The following is a 13,921-nucleotide window of genomic DNA, read 5'->3' as shown; positions in this document are numbered from 1 at the left end:
TTATTTTGCCATTTCTTTCTTTTTTTGGTCTAGTTAGCGTCCGCCACCATACATAGTTACACGCTTTTTTGTTGTTGTTGTCGTGAGAACTTTTAAGATCTCTTGGCAACTTTCAAATACCCAGTATATATTATTAGCATAGTCACCGTGCTGTACATTACATCTACATGGCACATTTTATACCTGCAAGTTTGTACCTTTTAACCCCCTTCACTTGTGTATTGTCCCTTCCGGCCCCCTCCTCTTCCTGCTTCTGGCAACCATCAATCTGTTCTCTATCTCTGAGCTTGGTTTTTGTTGTTGTTGTTGTTTTAGATTCCATATTATAAGTGAGATCGTGCAGTACTGCTCTTTCTGCGTCTTGCTTAGTGTGCCTAATACAATGCCCTCAAGGTCCATCCATGGCACAAATGGCAGGATTTCCTTTTTTTTTTTTTTTTAAAGGTTATTTGAATTTATTTATTTATTTTTGGCTGTGTTGGGTCTTTGTTTCTGTGCGAGGGCTTTCTCTAGTTGTGGCGAGCCAGGGGCCACTCTTCATCGCGATGCGCGGGCCTCTCACTGTCGCGGCCTCTCTTGTTGGGAGCACAGGCTCCAGACGCGCAGGCTCAGTAGTTGTGGCTCACGGGCCTAGTTGCTCCGCGGCATGTGGGATCCTCCCAGACCAGGGCTCGAACCCGTGTCCCCTGCATTGGCAGGCAGACTCTCAACCACTGCACCACCAGGGAAGCCCCCTTTTTTTTTTTAAAGGCTGGATAATATTCTGTTGTGTATATGTACCACATTTTATCTTTCCATTTACTGATGGACACTTAGGTTTCCGTACCTTGGCTATTGTAGGTAATGCTGCAATGAAAGTGGGAGTGCAGATACGTTTTTGAGTTAGTGTGTGTTTTCTTCAGATAAATATCCAAAAGTAGATTGCTGGATCATACGGTAGTTCTATTTTTAATTCTCTGAGGAACCTCCATACTCTTCTCTAGTGCCTGTACCAATTTACCTTCATACCAACAGTGCACAAGGGTTCCCTTTTCTCCACACCCTCACCAACACTTATTTGTTGTCTTTTTGCTAGTAGCCATTCTAACAGGTGTGAGGTGATAACCTCCTTATGGTTCTGATTTCCTTTTCCCTGATGATTAGTGATGTTGAGCATCTTTTCATGGACCTGTTGGCCATCTGTATGTCTTATTGGAAAAACATCTATTCAGATCTACCCATTTTTTCAAACACTTATTTATCTATTTATTTATTTTTGGCTGCATTGGGTCTTCGTTGCTGCGTGCAGACTTTCTCTAGTTGCTGCTAGCGGGGGGCTACTCTTCGTTGCGGTGCGCGGGCTTCTCATTGCGGTGGCTTCTCTTGTTGTGGAGCGTGGGCTCTGGGTGCGTGGGCTTCAGTTGTTGTGGTGCTCGGGCTCAGTAGTTGTGGCTCGCGGGCTCTAGAGCACAGGGTCAGTAGTTGTGGCGCACGGGCTTAGTTGCTCCACGGCACGTGGGATCTTCCCGGACCAGGGCTCCAACCCGTGTCCCCTGCATTGGCAGGCAGATTCTTAACCACTGAGCCACCAGGGAAGCCCAATGCCAGTTTTTTGGTCATTATTTTGCCTAATACTGAAATACCAATATGAGTATATTTTGTTTTTAGAAAGGTAGAATTCACAAAATTAAAAACATATCAGTGAAATAAAATATTTGATGTTTAAAATACATTTGGAAATAGAAAACCTCAAGCAAAGCACGAATATACCAATATATGTTAAACATCTTATTCTAATAAGTTATTAAAGTGTTTAAAAATAACTACCATGTAAAAAGGAAGACAATCACGAGAAACCCAGAGTAAGACGATTTGATTTTCCTAAAAACTTGAACAGGAAGACTTGATGCCACAGTGTGGTCATTGCTGAATCACAAGTGTATTTTTGTGCTACAATTTCCAGCTGCTTAAAGCTCTTTTCGACGGCCCCGTTCCAGGAAATGGAGAGATGAGAAGGGCTAAATCAGCTTTCCTCTGACTCACTCGTGTTCAAAGCCCATTTCTGCTTTGATAATTGGAGGAGAATCTTTCACACAGTGCTTTGTTGTCTTGTCTGGATGCTGACCTTCCTGAGAGCATCAGAGCATTTCCGGTTCCTCTTTACCTTTCATCTTGTTCAGCCAGAGACACTTGTGCTTGCTGCATTCATTGCAGGACCCATCCTTCTGTTCCTTTGTTTGAGGAGTGTTGGAGCCTTAACCCTGCAGCCGGGTTGGGTTTGCATTTCTTGGGGATGGAGAGGGAACTTTCTCCCAGGAATATGCTCACCGGAGGTCTCAGCCAGTGAGGGTTGGTGCCCAAACCCATGGAGACTGCAAAGCAGTGATTTTCCAGCTCCATCACCCCACATTTGTAAGCTGGGATGCACTCGTCCCCCCAGCAGTCATGGCTGCTGTTACTGTTACAGATGGGGAAACTGAGGCTCAGAGAGGATGGGTCACAGTGAGCGAGGGCGGGGTCAGGATTCAGACCCGGCTGTTCTCTGAACCTGCGCACCACGCAGCCTCCCGGACCACAGCCTGGCGGAGGTGCCAGTCCAGGGGGAAGCCCTCCCGGGCATAGTCACTGTACCCTGGGGCAGATGGCCCGACTGTGGCTGGCGGAGGGCTGAGGGCCCAGATGGGGTGCGACTAGCTTGGCTGTGGCTGGTAGGGGCTGGAGAGGGGCTCATGCTGAGAACTTGGACAGCTACAGGTCGGCGAGCCCCGAGCCTTCCAGGCAGAGGGGCTGTGAAGGTGTACTACTTGGGCATTTGGGGAAACCGACGGAGCCTCCACAGACACTGGAGGGGAGAGCAGGAAGGCTGTGTGGGTGCATCCAGAGTGGGAGCAATGCGGGACTGGGCCCGGGGTCTTGGTGAAATCTGAGCAGAAGGGTCCTAGCCCAGCTTGGGTTCCATCCCGGGCAGCTCCCTCTCCTGAGACCTCGCTGCTCTCAGATCTCTCCCTCCCCTCACCCAAGGAAAGCTCTCCTGCAGACTCCTCCACTGGGCAAGTCCCGTAATCTCTCACCTCCCCTTTCTAATCTGTAAGAAGGAGGTGACAAATAGTCTTTCCCTCCTGGGGTGGCTATGAGGACTCATGAGGTGACCGATATCCCATCAGGCCTGTGCCTGGTACAGAGGAGGGGATCGCAGGAAGGGCTGGGCATTGGTGGTTTTCTCTGCCTCTGGCTTCTGCATTCTGTCTCCACCTTTTCCTACCCAGATGGCTGAGCGCCTCTCCTGGCGCCCTTGTCCCCCACCCATCCCTGGTTTCTGTGGGTCTTTGAACTTCTGTTTCCACTAAGAGAACCACCCTGTACCCCGTCTCCAGTCCACAATTCAGGAGAAAGAGCATGAGTGAGGAGAGAGCTGGTGAGGGTCTGTGACTTAGGCCCTCTGCCCGTGGTTTGGAAACTTACACCGCTGCGGTTGTCCTTAGTCAGATACGGCTTAGTTTATACCCACAGCAGGAGCTCCTCAACGTGATCTTCCCCTGTTAGTTCACACGCACTGGATCCGACGTCTTATGGTGCAGATGTGCTCAAGACCCGTATTATAAAGGAAAGTGCAGTGAAGATTATGTGAGTTTGGCTTTTTTTTCATTGGAAATAAACATAGTCCCCAGTTGAAATGTGTGATTTTGGAGAAGTGCTTGTGAGTAGCAGCCTAACGCATTCTCTACTCTTTAAGAAATAAAACCACAAACTATATTGGATTTTAAAAAAATGCTAGAGACAAGCATTCCACCTATCAGCTCATGAAAGGAGTTTTTATATTTTGGGATGCCATAACAACTTTTATATATGTATTTAAACATAAAAGTATGTATGTCAGTTTTGTATTTGACAATAAATGATGTAAATGGAACCTTCATGTCTGGATGAGCCAAAGTAGACTTTTTTTTTTTTTTCTGGCCGTGCCATGCGGCCTGTGGGATCTTAGTTCCCCAACCAGGGATTGAACCCGTGCCCCCTGCATTGGGATGTGCGGAGTCTTAACCACTGGACCGCCAGGGAAGTCCTGACGTTTGTTTTAATCATTATGGTCTGGCCAGAGAGTACATTAAAAGGATTTCTAATACAACTTTTGATAGGATATAGATCAAAAAGAACAATTTTTCACTTAACAGTATGAGGCAATGAGGCATAGTGGTTAAGAGCATGGACCTGGAGCCAGGTGACCTGGGCTCAGATTACAGCTCTGCTGCTTTCTAGCTTGTGACCTTGGGCCACTTAGCTACACTTCTCTGAGCCTTGATTTCCCCACCTGTCAAATGGGGATGATACTGTCTCCTCAGGAGAGATGTGAGTATTCCATAGGTTAGTGTTTATAAAGCACACTGGACTGTGCCTGGTACACAGGAAGTGTTCTGCGCATGTGCTAATATTAAACTTATAAAAAGCATAAACATTTCAAAGTGGGTTCCAAGTTCATGGCACATGATACTGTTTGCAAATCAAAAAAAAACCAAAAGCTGGAGAATGTGGCAGGCCCTGGGGACAGTGGATCGGCCACCTCAAGTGAGCATTTAGAACATTCGAGCACAATGCTGAATAAGCAAGTTATTTGGAAACTTCGCAAGAGGCAATTTATGATTCCCACCCCCATGTTCTGAGTCTCGAGAGCTATTTTAGTGGGAAGTGGAATTGGCTGGGAGCAGTCGACTGGTAACCAGCACCTTCCACCCAAACTCAGCAAAAGGCCAGTTCCGGCGAGCCTGTAACTTGTCCTTTGGATTTGGGGGGGTGGGGGTGGGGGTGGAGCGGTTTGCTAGGGCTGCCGTAACAGAATACCGTAGACTGGGAGCCGTAAACAACAGACATTGATTTTCTCACAGTTCTGGAGCCGGAAGTCCAAGGTCCAGGGGCTGGAGAGTTTGGTTTCTTCCGAGGCCCCTCTCCGTGGCTTGCATGTGTCTGCCTTCCTGCCGTTGCCTCACGTGGTCCGTCTAGGCCGGAGGGATTACTGGGAGCAGGCTTCACCTGGGGACCAGGGTCTTCTGGTGCTTTCCTTTACCCTGGGCTGTTCCTTGGCAGTTCGTGTGTAGGTTAAGTCTAGTTCCCCAGCACAATGCTCGTTGAATGAGTGAACGAATGCAGCGACCCACACTTCTCGAGCACTGCTGTGTGCTAGGCACTCCCGGTACATTCTAGGATCTGATCCTCCCTGAGACCCCGTGAATTCGTGGTTTATTACCCTCTTATTATAGATGAGGACACCGAGCACAGAGGCGTTAAGCAAGTCTGCCAAGGTCACACAGCTGAAGAGTGGGAGCAGTGGCATCACACTGAGGACTCTCAAGTACAGATGAGCTGCCTGATACATGTATCAGACAAAGACAAGTCTGGTGTTTTGCTGTCCATAGTGTCGGAAGACCCCTGAGACTTTGCCAGGGTCTCTTCTCAAACAGTCCCCTGCAGCTCCAGAGAGGACTTTATGTGACTTTCAGCCTTGTTCTGCGGCACAGATGGGGTGGGAGGCCTGGGGCTAGGATGGACCTCGGAAGCTGGGAGGGCCGGAGCTGCTGCTCGCTGGAAGGCCCAAATGCTCAGCTTGCTCTCCGGGTTAACGCCTTCCTGGGTCAGTGCGGGGAGCGGGGTGGGTGGGCAGGGGGTGGTGATGCCGCCGCCGCTGCAGGGGGGAGGTTGCTCACAGCCAGACCCCCCCTCCCAGAGAGCCCTGGGGGCAGGGAGGTCCTGCCGGGGCTGGGCCAGGTTGCCAGTGAAATCTTTGCCTGAGGAAGCAGATCAGTAATCAGGGGGGTCAGGTGATATCAGGAGGGTGAACCCAAACTCAGGCAGAACCGTGGCAGAGGCAGAGAGAGGGAGGAGGAGTCCGCATCTCAAATTGGTCGGAAAGCTTTTTCCTTCTCCGCTGGCACAGACTGCTCCAGCCCAAACCCTGCCCAGATACTGAGGGCTGCCGTGGGGATTAAATGGGTTAAAACATGCAAAACACTTAGAAGCTCCTGGCACAGAGTAAAAGCTTATTAAACTTGGGAATTCCCTGGCGGTCCGGTGGTTAGGACTCTGCTCTTCTGCTGCAGGGGGCATGGGTTCGATCCCTTGTTGGGGAATTAAGATCCCGCCAGCCGCGGCCAAAAAAAAAAAAAAAAAACCTGTTAGTAGTTCATAGACAGGACTTCCCTGGTGGCGCAGTGGTTAAGAATCCGCCGGCCAGTGCAGGGGACACGGGTTCGAGCCCTGGTCCGGGAAGATCCCACATGCCGCGGAGCAACTAAGCCCGTGCGCCACAACTACTGAGCCCACACGCCTAGAGCCCGTGCTCCACAACAAGAGAAGCCACCGCAATGAGAAGCCCGCGCACCGCAACGAAGAGTGGCCCCCGCTGTCCGCAACTAGAGAAAGCCCGCGCGCAGCAATGAAGACCCAACGCAGCCAAAAATAAATAAATTTATTTATTTATTTATTTATTTATTAAAAAAAAAAAAGCGTTCGTAGACATACAGGAACCGACATGCATTGGCACATGCTAAAAGATTGGCTGTGTTGTGGGATAGTAAGCTCCCTGTCTCTGTAGGCAGTCAAGCACCCGTTGCAGGGCTTGGTCTTCCAGGTCTGGGGGTCTCGAATTCTCGCTGGTGACTAATCAGCCCTTACTATGTGCCAGGGACTCACACGCATTAATTACGCGTTGCTGTGTTTACGTTCTCTTGCACGCCGGCTTTGCCGTGGGGACTCAGTAAATACCGGCTGTATGAATGAGCAGCACTGCAAGGTTATTACCGTCAATTTCCAGATGGGAAATCGAGGCTCAGGTTTTACGGAAAAGAATGTCTCAGCCCGTAAGTGGAGGGTCCAGGTTACCAGCCTAGGGTGGTCTTATTAGGAGACATTATTAGTGCCTTCAAGGGCTTCTTGTCTCTCCCACCGTTTCTTCTCACCCCCTCCCACCCTCTCACTTTGTTCTTCCTTATGGAACCAGCTCAGCCTGTGGGGTTTTTTTTTTTTTTAATATTTATTTATTTATTTATTTGGCTGTGCCAGGGTCTTAGCTGCGGCATGCAGGATCTAGCTCCCTGACCAGGGATCGAACCCAGGCCCCCTGCAGTGGGAGCATGGAGTCTTAACCACTGGACCACCAGGGAAGTCCCTCAGCCTGTGTTTCTTTTTTTTTTTTTAAAGATTTTTAAAATATTTATTTATTTATTTGGTTGCACCGGGTCTTAGTTGTGGCACGTGGGCTCCTTAGTTGCGACAGGTGGGCTCCTTTAGTTGCAGCTTGCCAGCTCCTTAGTGGAGGCATGCATGTGGGATCTAATTCCCCGACCAGGGATTGAGCCTGGGCCCCCTGCTTTGGGAGCACGGAGTCTTAACCACTGTGTCACGAGGGAGGTCCCTCAGCCTGTGTTTCTGAGCTACTTGACCTGCCTCATTCTGGAGCCAGACTTCAGGCTCCACGCCTGATAGCGGTGCTGTCTATCACCGTCTCTGAGAATTTGTCCATTTCTTCTAGGTTGTCCATTTTATTGGCATATAATTGCTTGTAGTATATCGCCCTCTCTGGATCTCAGTTTCCTTGTCTGTAACGTGGGTAGGGCATTTCTGGTGTTAGCACCAAAAGTCCTACATCCCAGAACTCCCTCCACCCTGGGCAAACCAGGACAGTCGGTCACCCTGCAATGGGGGAAATAAAAACCTACCTCGAAGAGTTGTAATCAGAGTTGAACGGCATGTGTGAAAGCACTCAGCTCGGTACCCGTCACAGGTCCAGTGCTCTATCAATGGGAGATGCAAGTACTGATCCTTCCTGAGTGCGAGGTGGAGGCCGAAAGGCCCGAGCCTGGATCCTAATGCCGCCACAACCTGGCTGTGTGCCCTGAGTTTAGTTTATCTCCCTGGGCCTCCGTTTCCCCAGATTTTAAAAGAGGTTAATAGTCATGCAGACTGAGCGAGTGTGAGGAGGATGAAGTGAAACAAGGCAGGCAGAGCACTTCATTCGAGAGTGCGGGCATCGCCTTTGGCTCAGCAGGTGGTGCCTGTGGTTAATAATGTGGTTACTAAGTCATTGACAAGAGCTGTGGAACTTTTGCCAAGTGCTGTATATTGGGCTGGGGCCCCAAAGCAGCCAGTGGGCCTCTTACCTTGTCCCTAGCGTTGGTCCTTTTTTAAAAAATAACCCCAAGCAAAGGGAGATTTTTGATAAAAGCGAAGCCTCCCGTTCTCCCAGGGGTGTAAGGAGAATAGTGTCCAGGAGGGGGCGCCAGAGCACCAGCCACAGCAGCAGTGTCTGTTTCCCTCCCTCCCTGCCCGCCTGCTGTCACCAGCGGCTTCCCAGGGACCTCCTGTCCCTCCCTGGGAATCAGGAAGCGCCCTGGCTGGGACTCAGCCTGGAGAATCCTCTAGGCTCTGGGTATTCACCACTGCTTTGTTTAGACAAAGGCTTCGTGGTGTCCCAGACCCTGGGGGGACACCTGACATACTTTATCTCATTTAATCTTAAAATGTTCCAGGGGAAGAAGGTATCCTTGTCTCCGACTCCAGACCAGGAAACGGAGGCACCGTGAGATTAAGTCACAGCAATGGGTGCAGCCAGGGTTCAAACCCAGGGGCATCTCAGCCCCATGTCTTTGCCAGCTGTCTCTGAGAATCCTAGTCTTAGAAGGATCTTACAATCTTAGAGGCTTATAAAGCCTAGACCCATAGAAATTTTTATTCAAGTCAAATATATACTTGTTTAAATTTTTTTCCACTTAGGTAATACCTGGTTGAAAAAACAAAAGGAAGACTCAGTCCCCCTGAGGCTGTCCCCAGCCTTCCACTTCTCCTGCCTGGAGGTGACCACTGTTACAGTTTCTTGGGTCTCTTCCCAGATGTTAGAATTAGGTGGATTTCTGGGTGACCTGGTCTCCCAGGCCCCAGCTGCTTTTAGCCCCCTGCCCTCAGGCTCCCACTGGTGTCTCTGTCACAGCCCAGGTGAGCTAAAGGGTCTTTCTTGGCTCCTGGAATCCCCCCCCGACACCCAGCTTCAAGTCCACCCATCCCTTTAGAAGGGGCAGTGGCACTTAGAAGAGTGTCCCCACCAGTACAAAGGAGGTTGGTCCTGCATTCTCTCTCTGCCCCTCCTCCTCCAGGGGTCCGCATCCCAGAAAGGCCCACCTGTTCCTGGTGTGGACCCACTTTCTATTTGCCCCCTGTGGAGGGAAGAGCGGAAGTGCCCAGAGTCACATGGTAGGCATTGGGCACCGAGGCTAGACCCCTGTCCCCATGGGGTTCCCTGCAAGATGGGGGCTTAGGGTGGTGGGTCCACCCAGGGCAGGCCTCGCCGTGTCCTTTCTCTCCACCTGGGATCTGGGTTGGAAGGCTGGCCTTACTCAGCTCTGTGATCTCCTCTTTCAGAAGCCCTCCTGCTCCCCGGGGCCAGGTCAGGGACCCCTCTGAACATCCCTCTCCTCTGTCGGAGCTCTGGTCTCACTGGATTGTGATTTTCTTCTGTTTATCTGTTTCCGCATTAGAAGGTGTGCTCTGGGAGGACAGGGCCCTGCCAAATTTCGTGTTTCTTCCCATTGCTTAGCACAGAGCAGACACTCCATAAATGACTCAGTTAACCCAATACTTTCCACCCAGACCCACAGTTCCCCCTTCTTCTGGACCCACCGAAGATTACACATCCCAGCCCCTTGAGTTTGCTATGTGACATGCTCTGGCCGATGAAATCGCAGCCAAAGTAACACGTCACTTCTGGGTGGAGACCTTTCAGAACTAGTGCATAGTTCTTCCTGCTCCCCTCCCCCTGAGCAGTGCTGGGAAATTCCAGGTGGGCTCCTCAGCGAGGACAGCAGGGGGCAGAGATCCCTGTCCCCGCCCTCCTACTGGATAGGTTGCACAAGTGCGAAATAAACCTTGGTTGTTTTAAGTCACTGAGATTTGGAGGCTGTTTGTTACATGGTTTTATCTTACCTATCCTGACTGATACACATCGGGCGAATGGGGATTATGACGGTATTTTTTTTAAAAATTATTTTATTGAGGTATAGTTGATTTACAATGTTGTGTTAATTTCTGCTGTACAGCAAAGTGATTCAGTTATACACACACATACACACACACACATATTCTTTTTCATATTCTTTTCCATTATCGTTTATTACAGGATATTGAATATAGTTCCCTGTGCTATACAGTAGGACCTTGTTTATTTTTGCCCTTTATACCTCCCTGGAGAGTTGTGATAATCAAAAGAGATGTATGTAACAGGGAATAGATTATTATCTTATCACTCAGCCTCACACCCTGTCATGCTTTATGCCTGGTGATGTGTCTGATCTCTCGTGGGTTAGTGCCTTCCCGTTGAAAGAACATGGCATTCACTCGTTCATGCATTTGTGCTGTGGAGATATTAATAGTACCTCCAATATGAGATTGTGATGAGGATTAAATGCATTAATGTGTGTAAGGTTCTTAGGAGAGTGGTTGGCACATGGAGAATACTCTATGAATGTTTCCATTATTATTATCAATCTTTTCTGGTTCATTCAAGAAAATTTACTGAGCATCCACTGTGTTTCCTGGGACTGGAGAGAACAACGCTTGTTCCTTCCTGCCTTGGGTGGGGGAGTAAGGCCCAGAAAAGAATGTTGGTGCCAGTGTAAGGGTGCCGAGCCTGTGAGCAAGCACAGAGCGCTAGGGGATCTTCCAATAGGAAGGGACTCCGTGTAGGCCTGGTGTGTGGGCACTGGGGTGGCCTCGTGCTTTGAGATGGAGCCGAGGGGGCTGGCTGGGGCCGGGGGTGGCCGGCAGCACTTACATAAGCCCCCAGCCCGGGAGCCAGAGCGCTGCGCTGCCGGGTCCATTCACAGCCCCCACATGCACCTTGCTCCTCAGCGCCAGCAGGGCTGGGGTGGGGAGGGGCGAGGAGGAACCTCACAGAGCAGCGGCTTCAAGTCTGCAAGCGTCTCCCCCCACCTTCCTGGGGGAGGAAGACAAGAGGCCAGCCTCCAGAGCCAACCCCTGGCAGCAGCTGAACAGCTTCCGGCCACGGTGTGGTCCCTGCCCAAGCCACCTGCTCTGCCCTTTCCTCAAGCCCAGTCTGGCCTCACCTGGCTCAGGGGCAGTGGGGGTGGGCGGGGGGCTGGAGGAGAGGGAAGGAGGTTGGGAGCAGGCTGGGCTGTGTGAACACAGAGATGGTGGGTCAGGAAGGAAGGCCAGGGAACCAGCACTAAGGAGAGAGGCAGAGGGAGAGAGGATGGAGGGGAAGAAGGTAAGGGCTGCCGGGGGCAGGTGCCTTGGGGGCAGGTGGTGGAAACCCAGGCCAAACCCCTAGGTTGCCTCCATCCGATCGTGATCCCCTTTGCGTGGAGGGGAACTCTGACCGTTGGGGCCCAGGAGCACCTGGGCAATATCAGATCACCACCCCTGTGTTACAGCTGGAGAGACTGAGGCCCAGAGAGGGTGTGTAACTTCCTCACAGACACACAGCCAGTTAGGGGCTTACCCAGAGTCAGAACCCAGACCTCTCGACTCTTAGTCCAGGGCTCCTCCCATGATACCACGCCGCCTTTTGGGGCCTCGGGGCCTCCTGTTTTATTGGAAAACCCTAATCTGAGGGGGCCACGTTGCTGGCGTTGCTGATGTGTGTAACCTGCACTCCGTCCTGTTCTCCCTCCTCCGTCGTCTGCCCTCAGGGGAAGGGGCACAAGCAAGTGCAGATCCAGTTCAGCTTTTCCACCCGCAGGGCCCAGGGCTGGTGCAGAGGAGCTGGGAGCAGCCTCCCTTACCCCACTGACCCACCTTCTTCTCAGAAGCCGGCTGGGCCTGGGGGGCAGGGACCTGTGGTGGGGCTTCTCCCTCAAGCTGTGTGGTGGGCGCCCTCTCAGATGGCCTGGGTGACCCCACCTCCTGGTACATGCACTCTTGTGTCACCCTCCCCCCTTGAGTGTGGGCTGATCTAGAGACTTGAGTCTAAAAATGGAATGAGTAAGTCCGCTACATACTAACCTTCAAGTTGCGATCTTTCAAAGATGCGAACATGCGTTTGCATGTCCAGTCACGTTTAGTTCACGTGTCTGGCGTACTTTGTCACGTGCGTGCATCCTCTACAAGAGCCTGTGCTTCTGTGTACTTTACAGTACTATATAGAGTACAGTAGTACAGTATCTTTACTTCAAGCCCAGAATGTCTGGAAGCAAGCGTAAAAGCAGCAGTGATGTAGCTGGCACAGTACAGTACTACCCAGACATCCCTGGATTGTTTTTTCAAGAGGGCAGATAGAATTGAATCCAGCAAGGAACTAGAACCTGTGCCATCAACGTCAGGCGTGAGTGAAATTGCAGCTCGCCCTCCGTCTCCCATTGCTGACGATCCTTCAGCTCCACCATCTCCCACCTCCCCTCCCTCCTCCAGCCGGTCACTCTTCTTGCCTGTTCACTCGATGCCAGCCCCCGTATGCCAGCTGTTGTACTGTACTACTGTACTTTTCAAGGGACTGTACTGTAAGATTAAAAATGTTTTCTTTATTTTTTGTTTGTTTACTCTGTATTATTTGTGTGAAAAGTATTATAAACCTATTACAGTACAGTGCTATATAGCCGATTGTGTTAGTTGTGTACCTAGGCTAACTTTGTTGGACTTAATGAACGTGCCGTCGGAATGGAACTTGTTCGTATGTAGGGGACTTACAGTACGGATATCACTTCTGAGGTTTTGTTACTAAAGACGGCGGCTTCTGTCGGGAGTGCCCCCTCCCTCTCTCCCTTTCTCCCTCGCTTGCTGGCGACCAGCTGCCATGTCATGAGCTGCCTGGTAGTGCCAACAGCCAGCCAGCACCTGAGGCTGACCAACAGCTGTGGGAGTGAGCTTGCAAGTGACCCCTCCCCTGACGAGCCTTCCGATGAGACCATAGCCCTGGCTGACACCCTGACTGCAACCTCATGGGAGACTCTGAGCCAGAGACCCCAGTTGAGCTGTGCCCAGATTTCTGATCCTAGAAACTATAATAAATGTGTGTTGTTTTACGCTACTAAGTTTTGGGGAAATTTGCTCGACAGTCATGGACAACTTAATACAACCCATCACCACCACCTCCTGGAGCCACCCCACCCTTTCCCCCTGGTCCTCCTCGCTCCCTCCCACTCCCCTGAGACCTAAGGGAGAGTTCACAGTCTCAAGTTCTAGTCCTCCACATTTTATTGCCTGACTTTGACCTGACCTTGGGGAAGTCATTTCACCCTCTCTGGGTTTATTTTCCTCTTGGTTAAAGCCATTTACTGACTAGTAATAACTTCCCCAGGTGCTCAGGTCTGTGCAGTGGACAGGGCCTTTCCCACATACTCTCTCACCTTGACCTTCATAACTGCTTGGAGATGTATTTGGGACACGTCTCCACATCCCCAAATGACAGAAGAACAGACTGAGCCCCACGGTGAGAGATGGTTTGCTGGAAGACACAGTGAGGAAACAGCAGAGCCCAGGCGAAGTCCCTGACTCCAGCTCAGGGCAGTGTGGGAAGTGGTGACAGCATTTCCTCGGATGACAGTGATGATGGTGAGAGTCAGCCTTTGCCTGTGACATGTGCCACACTGGCCACACCCTCCACGTAGCATGCATTCTGTGCTGCAGAAGCTGCAAAACTCCACAACTACATTTTCCAGGCTCTCCTGCAGGTAGTGATCCAGCTGTAACATAAATCCTGCCATAAAGAACACTTGCATGGACTAGAATTTGGAAATGAGTTTTGTGTGGAAAGAGAGCACAAAGCACCCGTTTCCCTGCATGGATCGAAGTCGAGCAGGCATGGTTCTGGAGCTGGCAGCCAAGTGCTGACTCCCACAGCTTCCTGATGGAAGCAGGGACTGCAGCCCCCTTGGTGGCCCAGTTCTGCAGTGTGTTTTGGGCAGTTGTTCCTGGATGCTCGGCCACTTAATATGCTTTAAAACAAAAT

The sequence above is a fragment of the Balaenoptera physalus genome, assembly GCF_965194825.1.
Source record: "Balaenoptera physalus genome assembly, chromosome: 13".
Taxonomy (NCBI): domain Eukaryota; kingdom Metazoa; phylum Chordata; class Mammalia; order Artiodactyla; family Balaenopteridae; genus Balaenoptera; species Balaenoptera physalus.
The sequence above is the reverse complement of the archived record's forward strand: the minus strand, read 5'-3'. Positions refer to the sequence as shown.